Below are 23,248 nucleotides of genomic sequence, written 5' to 3'. Positions count from 1 at the left end.
TAAAAATTAATTTAATTGTCAGGAAAAGATTTTTGAAAGTATATGTTTGGAGCGCAGCTTTATATGGAAGTGAAATTTGGACGATCGGAGTACCTGAGAAGAAAAGATTAGAAGCTTTTGAATGCGGTGCTATAGGAGAATGTTAAAAATCAGATGGGTGGATAAAGTGACAAATGAAGAGGTATTGCGGCAAATCGATGAAGAAAGAAGCATATGGAAAAATATAGTTAAAAGAAGAGAGACTTATGGGCCACATATTAAGGCATCCTGGAATAGTCGCTTTAATATTGGAGGGAGAGGTAGAAGGGAAAAATTGTACAGGCAGGCAAAGTTTGGAATACGTAAAACAAATTGTTAGGGATATAGGATGTACCGGGTATACCGAAATGAAACGACTAGCACTAGATAGGTAATCTTGGAAAGCTGCATCAAACCAGTTAAATGTCTGAAGACAAAAAAAAATATTTTGTAAAAACTTATCTATTGTTTTCAATGAATTTTAACTATGAATTACGTACTTGATAGTAGTTTTGTTTTTTCCACCTAAAAACATCTGTTTGCAGGAATTAGAATTTGGAAGATAATATTATTAACTCTTGTACAGAGTGTACAAAAAAGTTATCGAATTTTTAAAGGTATTTCTTATTAACCTTTTGACTTAGAATAATGAATTAAAATAAAGTCAATAACTCTTAACAGTGTTTGGCTACAAGTGTTTAATGTGAATGCCCTGTCACGCTGCACAAACTCAACCGATAGGAGAGTTTGTTTCATTAAGTAGCTTATCTCGAGTAACGGAAGTAATAGCTGCTTCAATCCTGTGCCTCAAATCGGGTAGATTAGTAAATAGCGAAGGCACACACACAAAATGAAGCCATCCCAAACAAGCTCTGTCATCGGATTCATGCTTATCGATCTAGCAGTCGGGGAAAACGCCATTCAACCAATAATCCTGAACAGAGTTATACAAGTGAGGAGGCGCACAATTTTGTAAAATTCTCTGGTCCATCTTGCGGTAGAGAAAAGAGCCATCTACGCACTATACCCCAATAACCAACTCCTGTCACGCTTGCTCATGAGTAAAAGAACGGCTGGAAAACTTTTGCCTTTGAATGTCGCACCGAATGCGCCGTCCGCTATACTTGGTGAAGAAGACAACGCATTTTTCTTAGCGAGTCAAAAATCGGCTACGTGTTATTCTTGGAAATTTATATGTCGTTTTTAGGTGTGGATTTGGTGACATCATGTCAGGTCGTCTGCATTTGTTAACTATTTAATCCATATAAAAGATACAGTAATATTAGTTATGATTAGATAAATTAGTAACCTTAATTTATTGTAATTGTTAACTATTCGTTCGGTTTATAAGCCGTATAGATTCAAAAAAAAAAATTCTAGTACTGCTGAAGTGAGCTTTACATGAAATAACACAAAAAAATCGGATGTGAAATCACATGATTTCCTTGTACGCCTATTAAATTATATTTATACATTTTTTTAAATGATAAGTACATAACGTTTTATTACATTACTTCTGATATTTTTTCATATTTTTTTTTTCTATTGAATTATTATTTATCGTAATTTTTTTTACAATCGGAGGTATAATTACTAATTAATAATTACTAATAAATCAATATATTTAAATTAAAAAAAAAAAAAAAGTTAAAAAAAGGAGGTGAAATCTGATTCGAACCGATGTGCTTTCCCGTTTTAAGATCCAAATACTTCATTAATTAAAATCTCATTTGGTTATAACTCTGGGACCAATGAAAATAAGTACCACTTATGATATATTATTGAAAAGCTCTCAATGAGAGCGTATAGTATAACTGCAGTTAAGAAAAAGTAAAAAAAGTTGAAATCCAGCTTTTTTAGACACTTCTTGTTCAGTTGATTGCTATCAAAAGGGAAGGTGCACAACTATATGTTACAACAGTCCTAAATCCAAAATTTCAAATCCTACGGCTAATCGTTTTTGAGTTATGCGAGATATATACATACATACATTTGATACATACAGACGTCACGCCGTAACTAGTCAAAATGGATATTTCCGTTGAAATCTGAAAACCGAAATTTTTCGCGATCACAATACTTTCTTCACTTCGTACAATGAAATAAAACGTACATATGGCGGGTATGACCAGAAAGATTATAAAACAGAAATATACTTAGAAATAAATAATATACCGTAGTTTGAAAGTAGTTCAAATAATTATCCTTCTATAATGTGTTGTTATAAGAATGGATGTAATAACTCTATAAAATTCTTTATTCTTTAATTTTCAAATATTTGAATCAATGTTGAATTACTTAAAGATAAAAATCACAAAAATGCAAGATTATCTATTCGAAGTCGACCGGAAAACACGAAATTAGTTACTTTTTTAGAATTTTTAATGAAAAATACAACACGTAGTTAAATGTAAGTTATGAGTAAAAGTAATTTGAAATTTTAAGAAAATAACCTATAAAGGATCATTAAATAAACTAGACGTGGTTGATTATAACATGGTAGATGTTCTAAATATGTTCATACAAGAGAATGAAACGTGAACGCTGCTCAAGCAAGAAGGATTGTCGGGTGAAGATATTAGATAATATCGTAATGTATTGGATGTACGATTAATTCTGCGTGTAGATTAAGTAAACTAAATTTTGGTTTAATTTATTCAATTGGAAAATAAAAAAAGTACTTTGTTCTTAGCCAAATTCGTCTTCCTTATTTTTTCATCGCCAAATCTTAGATATTATTGTGCTTTATTTTTAATCTGTGGTTTCTTAACAACATAGGCTTTGCAATACTTTGCTCGAAAAGTTAATAAATTATTTTGTATATATATATATATATATATATATATATATATATTATTTTAAATAATACATTTATCTTAAAAATAACTTCTGTGTAACTTATTCTGTTGTATAAATTCCATCGAAACTAATCTTCATTTTTACTGAACCCTAATTAAGTGAGCAAAAGGAATTTGAAAGCAATTATTCTTTTTTTTATTGTTCTTTCTTTAGTTTTTTCTTTCTTTTTTATTATTTCCATTGGAAGAACAAAGGCACGGTAGGCTATCGTTGGAATAGGATGGGTGGCGAAGTAGATTGTGGGTGGGTGTAGAGTAGGTACAGACGAGTTTTATTGCTTTCCAGTTGAAGGTAAGAGATAGACGAAGAGAGAAAGAGATTAGTGCTTGCTTGCACAACTTCCATTTCTGAACAGAATTCGCCTTCCTACTCCTTTTCTGCTCCTTCTTCTTCTTCTACTACTTCTGTATTTCAAGGAGAATAAAAGGAAATTCCGAAGGACTTTTTTATCTCGTTCTGCATTGATTCTTCTCACAGGATTACCGTTTATAAAATTCTGTTTCCTTTTCGAAACAAAACAAAACAGAACATTAAATACTTTGGAGAACCGTATCCTTTTTGAACGGGTTGTGTAACAATACTACTAGAAAGAAGCTTGTTTCTCTTCTACTTGATCTTCGTTTACAATAGAATTTACAAATTTAAAAAAAGATCTCTCTTAAGAGAAAGAATAAATAAATTTAGAGTTTATTATTACCGATATGAATAAACATAAGATTATAGATATTAAATATCATTGTTCCGATTTTTCTTGAGTATTACGGAAAAAAAATATTTTAAACTGATCTTCAAATATTATATATTTTTATTTTAACTTTTACAGGTGTATTTTAAGATTTGTATCACAAGGTTTTTTTTTGTATTAATAATAAATATATAGTTTATTTTTAAATGAGAAAAGATAACTCAGATTTTTGAGTATTTTATTTTTTTAACAGATTCAAAAAGAAAACAAAAAATCAGGTTATTAATTCGATTTATACTTATTACTTTTATGCGCATTAACTGTTTCTTTTAATCAAATCAATTCAGTTTGATGATTTTTTTTTAATATTAGTTGCCTTGGTGTTTTGATTTTGGTTCTAGATAATAGTAATTTCATAAATTTCTTCTAAATAGCCTTACTGGAAATGTTTTGTAACTAAAATTACATGGCCTGCATAGACTGTTGTTGGTGATGCTGTGTTATTTTGGATTATTGTAGAATAACATTTAATTTGTAGGAGGGTATTTTTAAAATGTAATGGTTTTTATTTTACACAATAATTTTTTTTTTAAAATTATTTGTTGTTTGCAGTTATTTTAACGCATTCGTCTAATCTAAAATTGAAAAAAAAAAAACTGACAACAGTTATAAAATTTTCCCGTCAAGTCTTTGGCCGGAAAGATTATTCTAGACTTTCCCAAAAGTCCTACAACTGTGGTTTATTTTCTAAAGCACGACGTACACACACATGCAGCCACAACTTAATTAAAAATATTTATCATTTTATTTAAATTTAATATATTTTCGTTTATTTAATTCAATGGTTCTAACTAAAACGCGCATACATACCGTATTTAATTCAGGCGGATGTGGTGGTGCTAATGGCGACAGCCGGCACTAACTAAACTAATACAACTTGCATAGAACAAATTTCGCTCGCACGGTCTGCATATTGGTGTAGCCGCGAGGCTTAACACAGCAGGTACCGAGTCAACCGGGTCAGTTTTTTACATTGACATTTTAAATATTATTCATTCATTTAACTATATCGCTCACCTTTCTTTTTTTCCTGTTTAGCCTCGGGAAATTACCGTTCAGGTATTACTTCAGAGTTTGATATGTATGACTAAGTGAAGTGTAGTCTTGTACATTCTCAGTTCGACCATTCCTGAGATGTGTGGTTATTTTAAATCCAATCACCAAAGAACATCGGTATCCACGATTTAGTATTCAAATCCGTATAAAAATAACTGATTTTACTAGGACTTGAACGCTGGAACTCTCTACTTCCAAATCAGCAAATTTTGGAAGACGCGTTCACCACTAGACCGACCCGGTGAGTATACCGCTCACCTGTGACGTCACAATATAGCAGGCGACTGGTAGAACATTTTTTTGGGATGGGGTTGTGCTATTTTGCAAAAACAATTTGCAAAATAGCACAACCCCATCCCAAAAAAGTGAGGGTGTACCTGGCTCTACAGCCTCACCCCCTTGAACTTTTAAGTTGAAAATTTAATGGCATCAACGACCCATAAATAGAAGTAATCCGACCAAGTTTGGTCAAAATCGGTTAAGTAGTTCTGGAGATATAAGGTGATTTAAAAGGCAATATCGAACACACACACACATACCCTCGCATACGAATATTAACATCCGGAAAATTTCCATCCGGTTTTTTGGCTTCCTTAGTTGTTAAAACGTTAAGATACGGCGAAAACCGTATATGCCCAAATTTGGCCGATTACAATACTTTCCAAATAGAAATTTTTTTTTTATTTTTGTAAATACTTTCTCTTGGTAAAAGATGTTGAAATTTTTTTACTTCCTGCCCTAAATTTCAAAAGTACGTTTAAATTCGATCTGAAAAATGTTTGTAACTTTATATTTTATATAAGTACACCGGTATAAATTTAATATAAAATAATAATGAAACTCTTTTCTATATTCCAGAGAGAATTAGGGCATTATCGGTTGTAGTAGACTCTTTCATATCGTGAGAATTCCCCACAGAGTAATTGTCCGCAGTAGATAGAGCCCAGAGTTCCTTAATCGGCTTAAAGAGTTAATTTTTATTTTTTTAGCTATATCCTAAGATTTTATTGTTTACATTTACTATTATTATAGTTTTGAAATAAGTTCAATTAAAACCGGATGTGTTTAATTTTCATGATATCAGTCGTCTTTTTAAGTCATTCATCTTCATTCTTTTTCTTATTTTTATTAAATATCATGTTTTTTGTCCCTTAGTTTCTAAGTTACCTGGGGTTTTTATTTTATAAATAACATAAAATCTAAAAATGGCATTAAAATAAAATCGAATCAAAAAATGTAAATTTACCTGTAAAAAAAAAATTAAAATAATAAATTTATTGTAATTCATCAAAATTCAATTTTTAAACAAGGCAGTCGTTAATTTTGTGTGTTTAATTTTACGCGGACTTAAAAAAAATCTAGCGTTACTAAAATTTCAAGAATTAAAATAAAAATTTATTAAATTTTGATACTTTTTATTAACTGTTTTAATTTTTTGTAATTTTATGTCCGGAATTTAATCATTAACATTACGTGTGTGACTTTGTATTATCATAATTTATTATTCAGTGTATGTGATGTCTTATATTTTAACGGAAATACTTCAAAGTGTTCAGTTCTTTCAACATTTAACTATTTTAATTCCGTTAGTTAGCATTAAATCAATTTATTTAATTTGTAAAAATATAAAAATTTGTAAAAAAAAATTATAGCCACGACCGGACAAAAAAATGAATTGTACTTCATTTCGACAAATGAAATACGGGATTTGGAAACGATGAACTTAAAAAAAATAATATATTTTTCATAAAAGTGCGTTAATAGTTGTATCTGCTCATTTTGGCTAATTTTCTACAATCCCATACAGTTTGTGCTGTACATTAATCCGTAATGATGTGTATCGATGAAACGCTCACTATCCGTATCATCGATTCTAACAAATACAATATGATTATGTGACATAGTTTAGTTACAAACGTGGACGTATCTTAAACACGGTATATAATTATTCATACGTAGAATTATATATATAATTATTCATACGTACCGGTTCAATGAGTAATACAAAGATTTAAACTTTTTAAACAATGACGTAATTTATTTATTATTATACGACTACCCAAAAAGGAGTGTAATGTAATTAAGGTGTACGACAATGAACGTTTGTTCCACCGTAGCAACTCAACGGCTGAACAGATTTAGATGTATGACCTCGCATTGGAATCCTTATGTTACCGGGAGTATCAGGATATATGTTTAAATAAATAAATATATATATGTTTAAATAAATTTTAACAAAATTGAAAAAATTATACTGTATACAAAATTGTTACCGGCACGCTCTTCAATTATACTATATTAAAGAGCAAACTTCCAGGTTCACCGTTAGGTATTGCTTCAGAAGATGAGATAAATGATTTGTAGCGTGTAAGAAAATGCCATGCCTGACCGGGATTCGAACCCGGGACCTCCGGATGAAAGACGGAGCAATGTTTGTCACCCATACGCCTAACGCATTCAGAATTGCGCGCATTTCAAAATCAAATGCGAATTTTAAAATACTGTGCTAGAAGGTTCCGATTTCGACTACTAGTTGGCGAACTCTATTTATTTTTTTTATTTTTTTTATTTTGTTTCACGCCGTATTTAAATTAATTTCAGATTTTATTTCGTTTTCTTTTTAAGCTATGATATCTTATGCAATATTTCAGGTTGGCTATATTCGTGTAACAACGAAAATGCCAGCAACCACTTAGAAAACTTTACGTTTAAAAATTCAACAAGTACTTCTATTAGTATGTTTTTGATGTACTGTAGTACGATAAAGATCCGTTAGGATGCAGGGTTTTATTTCCCGCTTCTTGAATTTAGATCTGTTGTCTAGCTACAAGTTTACCGATGAAGTTGGTTAGAAATTTTGCACGTAATATACCATTGAACATATATTTTTGCACTTTTTCTTGACTAGTTCATTCGATTTTTTGAACATATAAATGTTTATATTGTTTAAAAATGTATCTGTTATTATCTCTTAAATTGCCGTTTAATTTGTAACTTAAAAATCAGCTTGAAGTTTTTTATGTTTAGACGAAACAGTTTTGGATTTTTGCTTTTTTTAACGATCATTGCCATCGCTTTTCGAAATGTTATTTCTATGAAGTATTTTACTGAATGCTGAAAACTTTGACTTTCTCATACCAGATTTAGGTATTCTGAATTTATTTATCGTCTAACATAGTAGATGTTTCAAGAGAATGAAGGTGATAAAGGAAGATGACAGTATAGAAAGGTAGTTTATTTTTTGTTTTCCTTCTCTAACGTTATAAGAGATTATCGACTATCGGATGGGTGAGACGATTTAGACAATTAAAACTGCTTGCTCTCTCTTTTTTTTTGTTTTAGACAGGAAGTGAAGCAGACGCCCCAGGTGTTAGCCAATTTTATTATCGTTCAGGGGATTTTTTTTTTGTATTAAATTTCATTTTTCGATGTGTTATGTAAATTGTTCTTAAGAGTTTAATGATGAAAATATATCAGTCTAAAATAATATTGCATTTTTGTTTAATGTAAAATAAAATAAACTTTAATCTGTTAAAATCGAATCATTTTTTTGAATAAGTCAGTAGTTTTAAAACAGTTAATTTTATACTTTTTTAATAATTATTTATATCTTTAAAGAATTACGTTTTCTGTATTAAATGGAAGAAATAATTTTTTTAAATTCCGCTGAAAAATGGACAACCATAAATACAGAAAACAAAAAAAAATTACACAAATATATTTGATTACATATGAAAACTTATTTTTTAAAAAAGCTTTTATTTAACTAATATTAATATTAACATTAATAAAAAAAGGAAACTAATTAGAAAAACCCTCTAAAAAGTAAAAAATAAGAATTAAATCAAATTGAGAATTTTAAATAAAAAAATATAATATATTAACAAATATAAAAATGCACTGAAAAGTAAAATAAAATTATGTAAATATCTAATAAATAACCAATAAATAAAAAATAAATAAATGTAATAATTATTAAATTTTAAAATTAAAAGTAATGAAAGTATTTAGTTAAATAAAAGCGTGGCGCAGTTTTTATAATTTATTTAAAACAACACAACATTTATTTTTACAACAATTAATCTTCATTTTCATTTTCAATAACGACGCGAGGAGGCGGAAAGGTCTGCTGGAACCTCTCCAGTTGAGACTGACTAGCTGCAAGTAACAATCTGGGAAAATGCACCCACTCGCTTTCTTTGTACGAGTTCTCACATAGTTGAAGTTCACCTTCGAATTCTGCTTGTAATCAAAGCCAAATTGAACGCTCTCTTTCCGCTAAAAGTTTCGTTTTAATTAATTATGAATTTTTATTTAATGAATTCATAATTACCATTACAATTATAATAATGATAATAATTAATAATTTTTCAGATTACCGTAAAAATGTAATAACTTTGTGCAAGATTACTAAATCTAATTTTTAATTTTAATCTTATTAACCCTTAAAGGTCATCTCGGTGCAAATTTGAACCATTAAAACTTGAGTTATTTTATTACAGATAAATAAAGTATATACATATACTAAACAACCTCATTAAACAAAAAATATATTTTAATATACAGCAAATGTCTATAAATACTTATTCGAAAAGATTGTTCTAAAAACTGCCGCCACGCTTTTATTTAACTAAATATTTTCATTAATTTTAATTTTAAAATTTAATATTATTATTACATTTATTTATTTTTTATTTATTGGTTATTTATTAGATATTTATATAATTTATTTTTTACTTTTCAGTGCATTTTTATATTTGCTAATATATTATATTTTTATGTTTTTTTGTTTAAAATTCTCAGTTTGATTTAATTCTTATTTTTTACTGTTGTGAGGGTTTTTCTAATTTGTTTCCTTTTTTATTAAATGTTAATATTAATATTATTTAAATAAAATCTTTTTTAAAAAATAATTTTTTATATGTAATCAAATATATTTTTGTCATTTTTTTGTTTTTTTGTTTTTTTGTTTTTTTAAGACTAAAAAAAAAAGTAGAAATATTTATTTTTCTTGACGTTACATACGTGTGTACCAAATTTCAATCATTTTCATACGATAGTTCATGAGAAATGAAAAATTTCAACTAAATGTATGAATTTAGCGTTGGGGTAATGCGTAGGGACGTGGGGGTGGGTCATATCAAATTCCGACACCTTAGTGTTGTATTGTCATCGAAGTTACATACGTGTACCAAATTTTATTGATTTTTCATACGATAGATCAAAAGATATAGCAGTTGCAAGATTTGATTATTCCTAAAGCGAGTTAAATTAAAGCTTTTATTAAAACGTTACTCAAATTTCTTTTTTTGGGTGTGGGGAGAATTATGATGAAATTTTATTGTAATATTATTATACCAAATTTAAATGAATTAAAAAAATAATTTATATAACAAAATTTTTTTTTTACTATTGTCGACAAAGTATTTTTTGGACCATTTCCTTTATTATTATTATGCTAAGAAAAACATAGAAAAAAATCGGTAAAAAAATACGCAATAAATAAAAAAGAAGGCTTTTTTCGATTTTTGGGAAAGGGGAGAATATAGGGTCAATTTTTTTTTTAAATAATAAGATAAGCATATACGTAAGTAGTTTAATATAAAATGGGGTTATATTTGCGAAATTTGACCCCAAACAACTATCTACCCCACCTCCTGAAAATATTGACCGCCAAAATTTTACCAGCAAATTTTCCCGTATACTCCAGTCTCTGTGCCAAATTTGATCAAAATCGGTTAATTCAGTCCAAAACATGCTCACACATGTACGTATGTACGATCATTATCCTACCACGTTCTTCTATTTTTGGTGTACCTGGATCGTGAAACGTCCAGAAATGCAAAAAAAACCCATGCATTTCCCGTTTTTTGTAAATTAATTCAATTTTTTGTAAAATTGAAACATAATTGTCGAGCTATGATATCAGGAAAATAATAAAACTTAGAAATTATTTAAATGTTTGAATATATTTTTCCTTCTATCATTTATTTGTTGCGTAATCCATATAGATAAAGTGGTGCTTTTCCTGTTATACAGTGCATAATTAATCAGTGTTGTTTTACTCTTTTTGTTTCCTGTACAGGATTGTTGAAAAATCCCTTTACGCTAGTTATGAAACTTCAGTGTGGGTTCCACCATGTTCAAAACACAGCTGTATACGACTTCATGTCCCGTTGTTCATCCGCAACAGCATATCAGGGGTGATCATCTAAAATGCTGACCAAACAACGTTCGGTCATTATTAATGGTTGACATATCTGCGTTTTGGGATCTATTTTTTGCAAAACTCCTGAGCGCATTGTCAGGTTTGGTGAGGTCAGGGTTTGTTGCTGGCCAAGGTAATGGAATCTGTAACTCTTTTGACCCGCGTCCGATCCAACGATTCGGAAAAATTTCATTGACGCGTCTGCGGACATTCAAAGCAAAATGCCTTGCTTGAGTACCGCCTTACTGAAACGTAATTATGTCAGCGATCCCTTTTACCGTTAATTCTGGAAGAAACCACTCGTTGATCTTTCTACGATAACTTTGTTGATTAACTACGCTGTCGAAGAAATAAAGATCAAGGAGATATTTAGTGTCTTCCCAGATCAAATCATAACCAAATGCGGATGGTGTTCAGATTTCCTAAAAAGAATGAGCCTTGTTTATCGCCTAGAAAAAATCATTTCGATTATTAGAGATTCAATAAATCGCACACTCGTCTAAGAAAATAATGTTTTTTTTATCGTTTGCTCTCGGAAAGCGTTCAAGCAATAACTGACATGCATAAACACATCGGTCAAGGTCATTATCACTCTACGTATTAACTGTGGCTGGACGAAAACATTTAACTTTCAATTCCTTCCGCACGTGGTCCGCAGTGTCGTTCTTAGAATGCATAACTCTGCAGAACGTTTGCGCGTTGATTTCATTCGTGATGGTTAGATTTTCCATTCTATATATATATATATATATAGAGAGAGAGAGAAACTCAGTGTGTGTGTGTGTGTGTGTGTGTGTGTGTGTGTGTGTGTGTGTGTGTGTGTGTGTGTGTGTGTGGTGTGTGTGTGTGTGTGTGTGTGTGTGTGTGTGTGTAAGTAAACTATTTTTGATTTTTTACTTTTATCGAACTAAAAAATTGTATTTACTTTTGGAATTCTATGAAAACTTAACAGTTATAAACAAGTACTTCATCTAGTTTATGTTTGCTCTAAAAATTTTTATAACTTATGTAAGTACTGTTTGCCTGTAGAATTGTGATTCCGATAATTTACATGTTGGATATTTTAAAATAAAATATGTTTGTGTAAAATAGTACGCGGTGATTTTATATGTTTCTAAACGCGTAATTTATTTGACGCAAACTTATATTTATCTACCTACGTTCTTCTAAACACTTTAATGTTTACAGTATTTTATTTTTAATATATTTATAGTTCTCCGTTAAAATAAAAGTAAGTATTTATTTTCAGGATTTTCAGTTTTTAAAATTTTTTAGTTTACACAAGTTTAAAAATTATAATAAATAGAAAAATTATTGTTACATTACTCCAAAATTAAAAAAAAAAAAAAATGATTAGATTGTGCAAACTTTAACTTGAAAAATACTAAAAATAAATATTGGAGATTTATACACGTTTTTATATATTAAAATAATTATTCTATTTTAAGAATTTATTTTTTAAATGTTAATAAACAGTTAAAAATTGAAAAAAAGTTGATTTCTTTAAATAACAATCTTAATAATGAACTAAATTGCATATATTATCATTATCTGATTATTCCTTAACAAATAAATAGATGTGCAGTAGTTCTACTTAGGTTATCTGAAGTAGTGTTGATATTCCTAACTATCGGGTCATTCAAAAAGAGCTTCAAAATTTTAAAAGCGTGTGATTTATTGAGATAACTTTCATTTGTGGTCTATTTTCATAGAAAACCCCCCTCACGTTTGTTACCCAACATTCACAATGGTTCGATATGACTTCCATTTGTAATGCGACGCAATTCCCACGTGATATAAATTTAATTCCAGGCGTTGCCTTTGCAGCTGCAGCGTTAATTCGAAGTCAGCTCAACAAAATCGGCATGCATAGGTGGTGAATAAACCTGTTCTTTAATGAAATCCCACAAGAAAAAATCTAGCGAGGTCAAACTTGAGGAGCGAAGTGGCTATGCAATTGGACCTTCACGACCAATCCCCGACCTGGGAATCGAGTATCTTGTACTTCTAAGCGGTAATGAGTTGGTGCCCCGTCTTAAATTGAGTTGACTATGGTAACCAGGACTAAATTTCGTTGTTGCGAACAACATTTCTGGTGGTATATTTTTGTTACATTGCCTCGTATTTCGAGACATTTACTTGAAATTGGCTCAAATAAAAGGTAGAACTCGGTTAGTTCAGAGGGGAACGATGTAGGACATTCAAGATGTCCGGACGAAGCCTACAGCGAAGGCAAAAGCTGAGTTTGAAAATCACCGATGTAAATGTCTAGTGAGGCATTTACATCGCTGGCATCCCAACTAGGCCTGGCTTATTACTATGAGATGTAAAAGTTAGTGGGCGAAAGACGACTCCCGTTAAAGCCCATCAGGGCTAGGAACGGGCGGGGGGGTGCGGCGACCGGAAGGGTCAAAGGCGGGTGTTTTCCCCTACGTGGTTGGGATGTCGGTGCCCCGTCTTGCTGATAGTAACGGCGTCCATCTTATTCAATGTAGTCTAACTGAGGAATTAGAAAATTATGAGAATTTCCAGATAAACGATTACTTTCTGGAAGAAGAACGGGCCGTACAGTCGTTGTATGCTTAGTGCACAAAACCATTGACCTTAGAACTATCACGAATGTACTGCAAAGTTTCATGAGGGTTTTCGCTACCCCATATTTGGCAGTTATGTGCGTTCACCTTGCCACTGATATGAAACTGACTCATCACTAAAATTAATTTATATAAAAATGTATTGTTGCCTACAACTCTATCCATCACTTCCGCACAAATTGCAGCAAATTTTTCGTCATCTGTAATGTGTTGAAGTACGGATAGTTTGTGTGGTTTGTATAGTTAGTTGTTTACTTTGGACTACGTGCAAAGTTTCCTCTCAGATCTTTCACAGCAGCTTCAGGGACGCGTGGGCGTCCTGGTGATTTTTGACGTATGTAGAACAGGCTGTCTTAACCAAGTTTTTGTGTCAAGAGTTTGTATGACTACTAGGAGCCTCTTTATCGTAATTTCTACGAAAAGTACGTTGAACTGCAGTTGCTGATTGTAAATCTCGAAACCAAAACACGCAGCGATTACGTTCCGCATCAGTAAATGTATCCATTTTTAACACTGGTGGCGAATTCTGTACTAATGAACTACATGAGTCAAAACTTAATGATTTTTGCTATGAGATTAGTCCTCAAACTAACCAGTAAGTTACCTAAATAAATTTTTATATGCTTTTAAAGGTATAAAGTCCTTTGTGAACATCAAGTATTACAATGGTAAAGATAGTATACTGTACTGTGACAGATACCAAGAATCCAATCGTCTCGGAGTCGTTCCTGCAATCTACCCAGTGCGTCAACTGAGTATTCTAAACTTTGACTATTAATATTTAGTAATTTAAGTTGAATTTTATGTTTTTATATCATTATATGGTTATTCATGTTTTTTTTTTTTTTTAATGAAAGTCTGATTCATTGTGTTAAGATTTAATTAAATTCATTGTGTAGTTTTTGGAGCGAGAAGGTTTTCCATTGAACTTCTTTTTTTTTTAATACTCTTATTTATAGTAGCATCAACAATTACAGTCATTAGCGACTTAAATGTAACACTAGATGATCGTAAATAATAAACAACAAAAACCAAACAAACGAAACAATAAACACAAACTGGGTAAAACCGCTAAAATACGTTCTTCATCCCACTATCAGGGAATAACCGCAACAGTCTTTTTATACATTCCTGCCGGTTTAGTAAACACTTCACATCTGAACCTAGGTCTAATTTTTTTGGAATAGGTCCGAATTTAAAGTGGTTTACAGACCATTTTACATTACACGCCTCACAGTTCTGCTGAGGAGACCCAATTCGTTGGACGTGGGTAAGCCCAGTGTGTCCAATCCTCAGCCGAGATAGTACGACTTGGTCTTTTCTGTTGCTTTAGATAAAAGGTTTCCTAACACGTTCTTCCGGATGCTATGTAAGGCCGTGGTAGGACTTAGCAGCCTGAATTTATTCCACAATAACGTAGTTTAGCATGGACTGTTTTCATGAAGTCGCTCTCACATGTTAATTCAACTCTGAAGCCATTTATTTCCGCTCTCTTGGCAGCCTGATCAGCCCGTTCGTTCCCAAGGATGCTGCAGTGGCAACGGACACATACCAATATCACAATCTTCTTTATTCTTGAGAGGGTATCATAAATTATTTGGATGATAGATTCTGATCGTCTGCAGTTCAAGCTATCAAGTACATTCATAGAGTCGGTAATTAACAGTAACCTGTCGTCATTACGGGTCTCGGTAACTCAAGGCGGAGAAATTTGCGTAGGCCTCGCAAAAAAAAAAAACGCACAGGACTAGACGCTAAGCTTATATATTATATGGCTGTAAGGAATTATAATTTTAATAGCCATATTCCTCGGCCGAGTCAAACCCGTTTGAGTGTAACCTTTGTACTTCATGGCTAAATCGTTAAAATGGTCTCTTCAACAGACTGGCAACGTGGGTCTCGTTTACGACTTCAAGATGGTAGGTATTTGATCTTTAGAGATGCGCGTATATAATAATGAAGATGGACCAAGATGGAATGTAAAAATAGGAAGAGAAAAGATTATGGAAGTAGAAGAATTTTGTTATTTGGGAAGTAGAAATACTAAGGATAGACGAAACAGGAGTGATAAAAATCGCCGAATAGCACAGGCGGAAACGAGCCTTCAGTCAGAAATATAATTTGTTTACATCAAAAATTAGTTTAAACATCAGGAAAAGATTTTTGAAAGTATATGTTTGGAGCGTAGCTTTATATGGAAGTGAAACTTAGATGATCGGAGGACCTGAGAAGAAAAGATTAGAAGATTTTGAAATGCGATGCTATAGGAGAATGTTAAAAATCAGATGGGTGGATAAAGTGACAAATGAAGAGGTGTTTCGGCAAATCTATGAAGAAAGAACCATTTGGAACAATATAGTTAAAAGAAGAGACAGACTTATAGGCCACATATTAAGACATCCTGGAATAGTCGCTTTAATATTGGAGGGACAGGTAGAAGGAAAAAATTGTGTAGGCAGGCCACGTTTGGAATATGTAAAACAAATTGTTAGGGAGTAGGATGTGGGTATACCGAAATGAAACGACTGGCACTAGATAGGGAATCTTGGAGAGCTGTATCAAACCAGTCAAATCACCGAAAAAAAAGATGCGTGTAACCAAGGAGTACCGCACTCTATTTCTTTTAAATTTCTATTTCCATTGAACTTGTATGTACTCTGATAATGGTAATAAAATTTATTATAGTATTTGAATTGTACTTTATAATAATTTAAAAAATATCATTAACCTTAAAATATTTAAAACAAAGAAAGATAAAAATAAATAAATAATTTTTTTTATTACCGTATATTTGAAAGATGTGTATTACTGTTTTGTTTAGTGAAATGTATTCAAATAATTAATTGAATATGGAATTGATTTCGACGGAAAATTCAACTGGAAATTATATTTAATTGAATTTTCAAAAGGAATTTCCATTTCATAGTACCGTACTCTAAAGTAATAGTTAAACAATACTCTATAATTCCAGTCAAATATTACCGCAGGAAAATGTTGTGTACACCGAGGAATGGAGTCAACGGTGAGACGCAGTCGTCGTCGACGTCGTCTTCGTGTTCGATTCATCTAAGTTAATCTGATTTGAATGTTCGATTGAAAGAGAAAGCGACGAGGGGATAGGAAATTAACCGTAACCAATACTAACTTGCGTCGTGACTCGGTTACAACTTCTCAGCATCACTGTACAAGATGGCCTCTCTAATTCTCCCTCGTCTTTACATACATACATATATATATATATATAAACTTGAACTAATCTTGATGAACCACGCTTCAGTACCATAAACGTGCGACTTAATAATAATAACTTCAGCAACAGTAATGATATAGAATGCAGTTCCTGTAATTGAGATCGTTAAATGTTTTTGAATAATAATATTATTATTATTACAGTTGAGACGATGTGAAGTAATATTAGAGCTCCATTAAATGTATGACGAATCCACTTTACAATAGTGAAAGCAGATAAAATTATCATTTTACACTGTATAATATTACTTGCTTTTTTCTTTTTCTCTAAATTAATTACGTCAGTTTATAAAATATTACCGATTTCGGATTATTATACGTTATAAGTTCTACTCCAAACTTTTTACTTTGTTTTTCACAATAGTTGGCTGAAATTAAACGACGCTGTCGTGACTGTTCTAAGGCAATGATCTTTTGTTGTAACTGATTAATTATTTACCGTATAAACATGAAATTTGTGGATGGAAATGCGGAATAGAGATTTTTTTACGCATAAAAAATGACATGTATGACTGTCATTCGAACCTGGAGAACCATACGGAAGAAAATTAAGATATTTAATTAGATAGTAGAGATCTAGGAGTGTCACATTTAGGCTTGTTGGAGGCCAAAGCACAGGACCCATCCTACCAATCCAACGATTTCGTTATCTTTCATTGATAACGCGACGAATGCCTAGGCTAAAGTGTAGGGGCACAACATCTTGTTGAAACATTACAGCAAGTTACTTTCTAGTTCAAGTTGGTCAACTTTGGCGTATACGCTCGTATACGAGTAACTGCTTCGTTACTAGTTTTGGGTCGTCCGGGGACTTTTTTATATCCACGTTGCCAGAGCTTATACCACCGTCTAATGCTATTTGCATGAGGGGGATCTTTGCCATAAACACGCCGGAAAGTATGTTGAACTGTTATAACTGATTTATCCTCCGTTAACCACAAAACGCACTCTGCTTTCTGTCGTCATTGCACTGACCGACAGTGGCGCAGAAGCGTTGTGCGCATCGACTCAAGGTCACGGCCGGTCAAGTCCTGAAAAGCTTTATATCCCGTTTATTTTGCAGTTCCAATTAATAATTTGTTTGAATTACATAGAGAGATATGATTTTTTTATTGCTGCAACCTTTTTCAATAATCTGTATCAGTAAAAGAATTAGCTGGCCAGACTATTTTTTTTTTATTTATTCATTTTTTTCTTGTCATTTGACTGGTTTGATGCAGCTCTCCAAGATTTCCTATCTAATGCTAGTCGTTTCATTTCGGTATACGCCCTACATCGTACATCCCTAACAATTAGTTTTACATACTGCCTGCCTGCCTGCACAATTTTTTCCTTCTACCTGACCCTTCTATATTAGAGCGACTATTCCAGGATGCCTTAATATGTGGCCTATAAGTCTGTCTCTTCTTTTAACTATATATTTTCAAATGCTTCTTTCTTCGTCGATTTGCCGGAACAACTCTTCATTTGTCACTTTACCATCCATCTGATTTTTAACATTCTGTAGCACCACATTTCAAAATCTTTTAATCTTTTCTTCTCAGGTACTCCGATCGTCCAAGTTTCACTTTCATATAAAGCTACGCTTCAAACATATACTTTCAAAAATCTAAGACTAAATTCAATAAATACTTCAGTTCCTAGTTTAGTTTTTCGATACTCTTTAATCTGATAGGCATATTCGATTCCGTTCATCCGTAGAAATTCTAAGGTCCCTATAATTCAAATACAGATCCAGTAGATGTCTACCAACAAAACATCACGGGAGAAAAGGGATCTACCAGGTTAAATGAAAAGGATAACAATTGAAAAAAGGATTATTTTGGAAGAATTCATTTACGGTAAAATTAATTTCTGTTGTTTTTCCAATATTAATCCTACACAATTTCACCTTTATTATAAAATAAAGTATTTTCTTTATATTGTAAAATATTTTTCTACCATTATTCCATTATTGTATTTTAAATGTTTTTGAGTATTTAATTTTTTTTTTTCGGTTTATATACCTTTTTTTAGTATTTGCTATTATACTTTGGAGTATGCGTACAGCAACAATGCTGTTTCTTTTGTTTTATAAAAAATAAATAAATTTATTAACGAATAAGTTATTACAAAAGAAAGGAATTGTATCCGGTAAGTGTTTATAAATTTATTTGTGTTATTTGGAGTGCCTTCACTTGTTTTTGTTGATTTCAAGTGATAGGGAACTTATTACAAACTCAGAGTACGGTGAAACTAAAGTAATAGAGAAAAAGGAAGACGGAGCAGAGAAGAGAGCTTACCGAAGTGTATAGAAGATGTTTGGCTTGCTTGTTCGTTGCTTAGCAACCGGATAAGTAAAGGATATGTATTTTGTCGGTTTCTGAATAAAAGTAATTCCTTGAATTTTTTTTGTGGTTGTCTAAACCAATATCATTTGTATTATTTTATAGCTTGTACATTTTCATTATATTCGGTTGTATATAATATGTGATTATTGTAATTTTTTGGGGCAATGTTTGTTTGAAATTTCCCGTTTATTTATGGAAATTGCGGTGGAGTTTTGTACGTATTTGTATGTTAGTAAGCATGTATGTTTCTACACGATTCTTTTTCTGATATTTTACGGAACTTCTTTGTAATAGTTTCATGATATTGATTGTCTTTAACTAAAATATATTTTCAAGCCTGTAATGAGTATATAGACGAATTTGCCAGATCCTTTATTTCATGCTACTAGATAAAGATCCGGAGAAATCTTTTCATTACTCGTATGGAAGTACATAAACGGTGTGCTTTTAATAAAAATAATTGTAATTGTCCAATGTGTAGTTTAATTTTTTCACGTTATATATTGCTGGAATATTTCCTAATAATTGTCCCAGTAAGTGAGCGATTTATTCTTTCTATCAATTCGAAGACTGTTTAACTATATCAGCGATACTACTATTTGCTACACGAAGCCTTTGTGGCACTACAGGTATTCTTGACCAATAAATAAACTCTTTTCTCCTCAGAAATATCCATTAACTTATGATATCGATACTTTATTGAAATGAATTAAATGAATTGTAAAGAAATATAATCTATTTCAAGTATGGTTTGACTAACGGTTCTTAGCTAACCAGGTTCGTTCTTTATTAGTATACTTACAATATGTGATTTTATGTGACGAAAATTTTAATAGATGCTATGATTTTAGCGATTTCAGAAGGCCCAGTTTTATATTATTAGAAGGAAACAATTCCTCCAAAGGTATTATTGGTTGGTTTGTTTGGCATTTCTCCTACCACCACCCCATTCGGTCGCCCTAAAGTATAAGACCGATTGTCTGTGCCACAAACGGCTACTGGGCCTCGAATCTGTTTAGCGACCAGTGTCCTAACTAGCTCCTAGAGCTAACCTAATTGCGTGAGCGAACTAAGCATGGTCCCACACACCACTTGCTTCGTGTCCACTGCTCACTTTTCATATAATCTAAAATGGTTAGGCGCACCCCGTCATCTACTAAAACATATATGATATTCAATAAATTAAATTTATCTCGTCAAGACAGCAATTCGCTGCTACGTCTAGATCGCTGAAAGCCAGCAAGTACCTGTCCACCAAAATTAAAGCGCTTAGAGCTTTAATTGGCTGACGGCCAGCCATAACTCTCGGGTTGCTTCCCACAGTAGTGAGTTAGGAGTCTTTCCCTTAAATAAACTACTGAAGCCTGTTGAACAAAGCAGCGGGATCAAGGAACACCCCCACGTTCCGACAATGCGGCTCACGCCACATTGACTCGCCGATGTCCTCTAAAGACATGTTATATACAGAATCCCGCTAGGTATATCCACAAAGATCCGTGCTACAAACCACAAAAAGCCACTAGAATCCTGTTATTTTTAGCATGTTACCTTAGTACTGATTCAGTGGGTTAAGGATTGGAAAGGATATTTAATGAGAAAGAGACAGTACAACCAAATTAGATAAATTAGATAACCGTGTATTTTCACTGAAGGATTATTAAAGTATTCTTTGAAGCTAAAAAACGTTACGAATCATCAGTTCATGGGGGCGTGAGGTTAATTTGTTTAACATTGTAATGTAATCAGTGTTTTTTGTTGGCTTTTAACAGTAGATCCACTCGCGCGGGTGTGTAGCGTAAATTTAGTGGTTTTGTTTATAATTTATTACCGATTTCCCTAGCGATCATATTACTTGAAATAGAAAATAAATCAAATTTGTTTATTAGTGATTAAAAATTATTATTCTAGTGAATTAAGAAAATACTGTAAATATTAAAAACATGAAGTGTATTTTAACGACCATGTAAATGGTTATGATTCGCTTCTATAGCGAAGTTTGTTGACTAATGGATAGGATTGGCAAGAGACTTCTTCTTGCCTACTAATCAATCGTTTAATCTCCGTATTCCTTTGTCTAAAGGCTCTGGAATATATGTTTCTTAAACAGTACTTTTAATTAATTTTTTTATCGATACGTTAAGTCATATCTATTAATTTTATTATTAATATTATAAAAAAATCTCTCGTTACGATGTTTAGTGTTATAAATACTCGTTTAGAGGGAAACCTGGTCGTCAAAGATTATTTAAATTAGTTATTTTTTAATGATATGGTCAGATCCAAACAAAATCGGCGGCTTGCTTTGTTTGTCAGTCGATTGAAGATGACCCACGACCAGGAAGGCTTTCGACTTCAACTGATGACACACACGTTCAGTAAATCAACGATCTGATGCGTTCAAACCGCCGATTGACTGTCAGAGAACTTGCAGAAAGTGTTAGCATCTCTAATGAATCATGCCGTGACATTTTTCATACCATGAAAAATTGAACATGCATCGAGTTACAGCAAAGTTTTTTCCTAGTTTGATGACCGAACAGCAGAAAGAACTTTGCCGGCAAAGTCCTTGAACAAACCGATGACGATGAAACATTCATGGAAAGGATCGTAACGGGAGACGAAAGCTGGTTTTAAGGGTACGTCATTAAGACAAAAGTCCAATCATCATAAAAACATCACAAATCGCTACTAACATTTAAACATGTTATACTAAAACAACAATAACACAAAAACTAAATGAGATATCAACAATCCAAGAACATGTGGTTACATAGGAGGTTATGTGGAACACAGTGCTGCCAACCGCACGTCACCAAATCTTGCGAAGCTAGTCGTACCGGTAAAAATCGAGGGCACACGGACGACCGCCGAAAAGATGCTAGACCAAATTGGAAAAAAATGTTCGTTCGAGTGGCAGAGGACCGTGAGATATAGCGGGAAATTGTCAGCGGGACAAGAAAGCGGGACCGGGAAATTGTCAGCGGGATATAAATCGGGTCACCAGCTGTCAGACATGAGAGGAAGAATCACTGATGTTACACTTTAATGTATTATTCAAAAGGTATTTTTATAATTTATTTTTTAGCGCTTTAAATTTATGATACTTTTTTTTTCATTTCATAAGTAACATGTTTGAGTTATTATTTGTCAAAGGGAAAAATCTATTAAATACGCAATTTAACCCTTTTTTTTTGCGTGTAAATTTTGTGTCAAGATGATGTAAATATTTTTCTGTTTGATTTACATTTCTGTTCGGATTGGTATCTTTAGAAAACATTTTTTAATTGTTACCGTTAAATAAGTTTCAAAAAATTAATTTTTAACTGTTATCATAGATTTTACAAGAAAAGCTCTGGTAAAATTGATAAATTGTGGCTGAACCTGATCCCTTCCCCCTCTACCCTTCATTTTGTAATCGTCAAATAATATTAACTATTTTGTTAATAAGAAACATTCGGTTTCATTGTAATTTGTGGTAGCAGCATTGTGACTAAAATGAGGTACTGCGGCTGTACTGTTGGTTTAATTCAGCGGCGTATGATAGATAACTAAGCATACCAACCAGGGGTGGTGGTATACGCCTTGACAACAATCCGCCCTTCTTTACCCCTCACCCTACACGCGGATCACCTTCTGGCGACAATCCCCTTCCGTCATACACTTTCCTGCTTCGGTTGGGACAATGCTTCTTGGATTTAGGCAAAGCGGATTAACGATCTTTACTGTTGAATACCGCTGTTTCCGGCATTATGCCTCCTCCCTGGAATAAAGTACAATCGATTCTACGTACTGTTCTCTCCTTATTCATCTGTCTTTACTTAATAATATATTCATATTGAAGCTATTTTTTTCGTTTTATTTTAAACTTTTTTTTTTTGTTAACATGATTATCCCGTTTCTATGTAGAGACTATAGTAGACCTCTCTGTATAGCGTAAGTATGTCGACTTTGGCCGCAGTAAAATCTCCTGAGAATTCTTAAAACGATCAAATGTGATTTAAATGAATGAACAATAAAAAAAGTATTTATAAGTTTTCTTATTTGGATTTTCTCATTTTTTTTTTTTTAATTTTTTTTTTAATTTTAAAATTAAAAAATTTTTAATTTTTTTAATTTTTTTTTTTTAATTTCCTTCAAAGAAATTAATAATAATATTGCCAGTAATTTTTTTTTGTTTTGTTTGTTAAGT

At 32.1% G+C, this 23,248-nt stretch overlaps 1 protein-coding gene across 13 annotated transcripts in view; it reads left to right on the top strand.

Annotated features, from left to right (window-relative positions):
- The window catches only part of mbl (splicing regulator muscleblind), a 734,546-nt gene that overhangs the window by 103,815 nt on the left and 607,483 nt on the right, over nucleotides 1-23,248 (top strand). The gene's annotated exons all lie outside the window — the stretch shown is intronic.

The sequence above is a fragment of the Lycorma delicatula genome, chromosome 2, assembly GCF_047948215.1.
Source record: "Lycorma delicatula isolate Av1 chromosome 2, ASM4794821v1, whole genome shotgun sequence".
Classification (NCBI taxonomy): Eukaryota; Metazoa; Arthropoda; class Insecta; order Hemiptera; family Fulgoridae; genus Lycorma; species Lycorma delicatula.
Note: the sequence above shows the minus strand (reverse complement) of the source record. Positions and strands in the feature narration are given on the sequence as shown.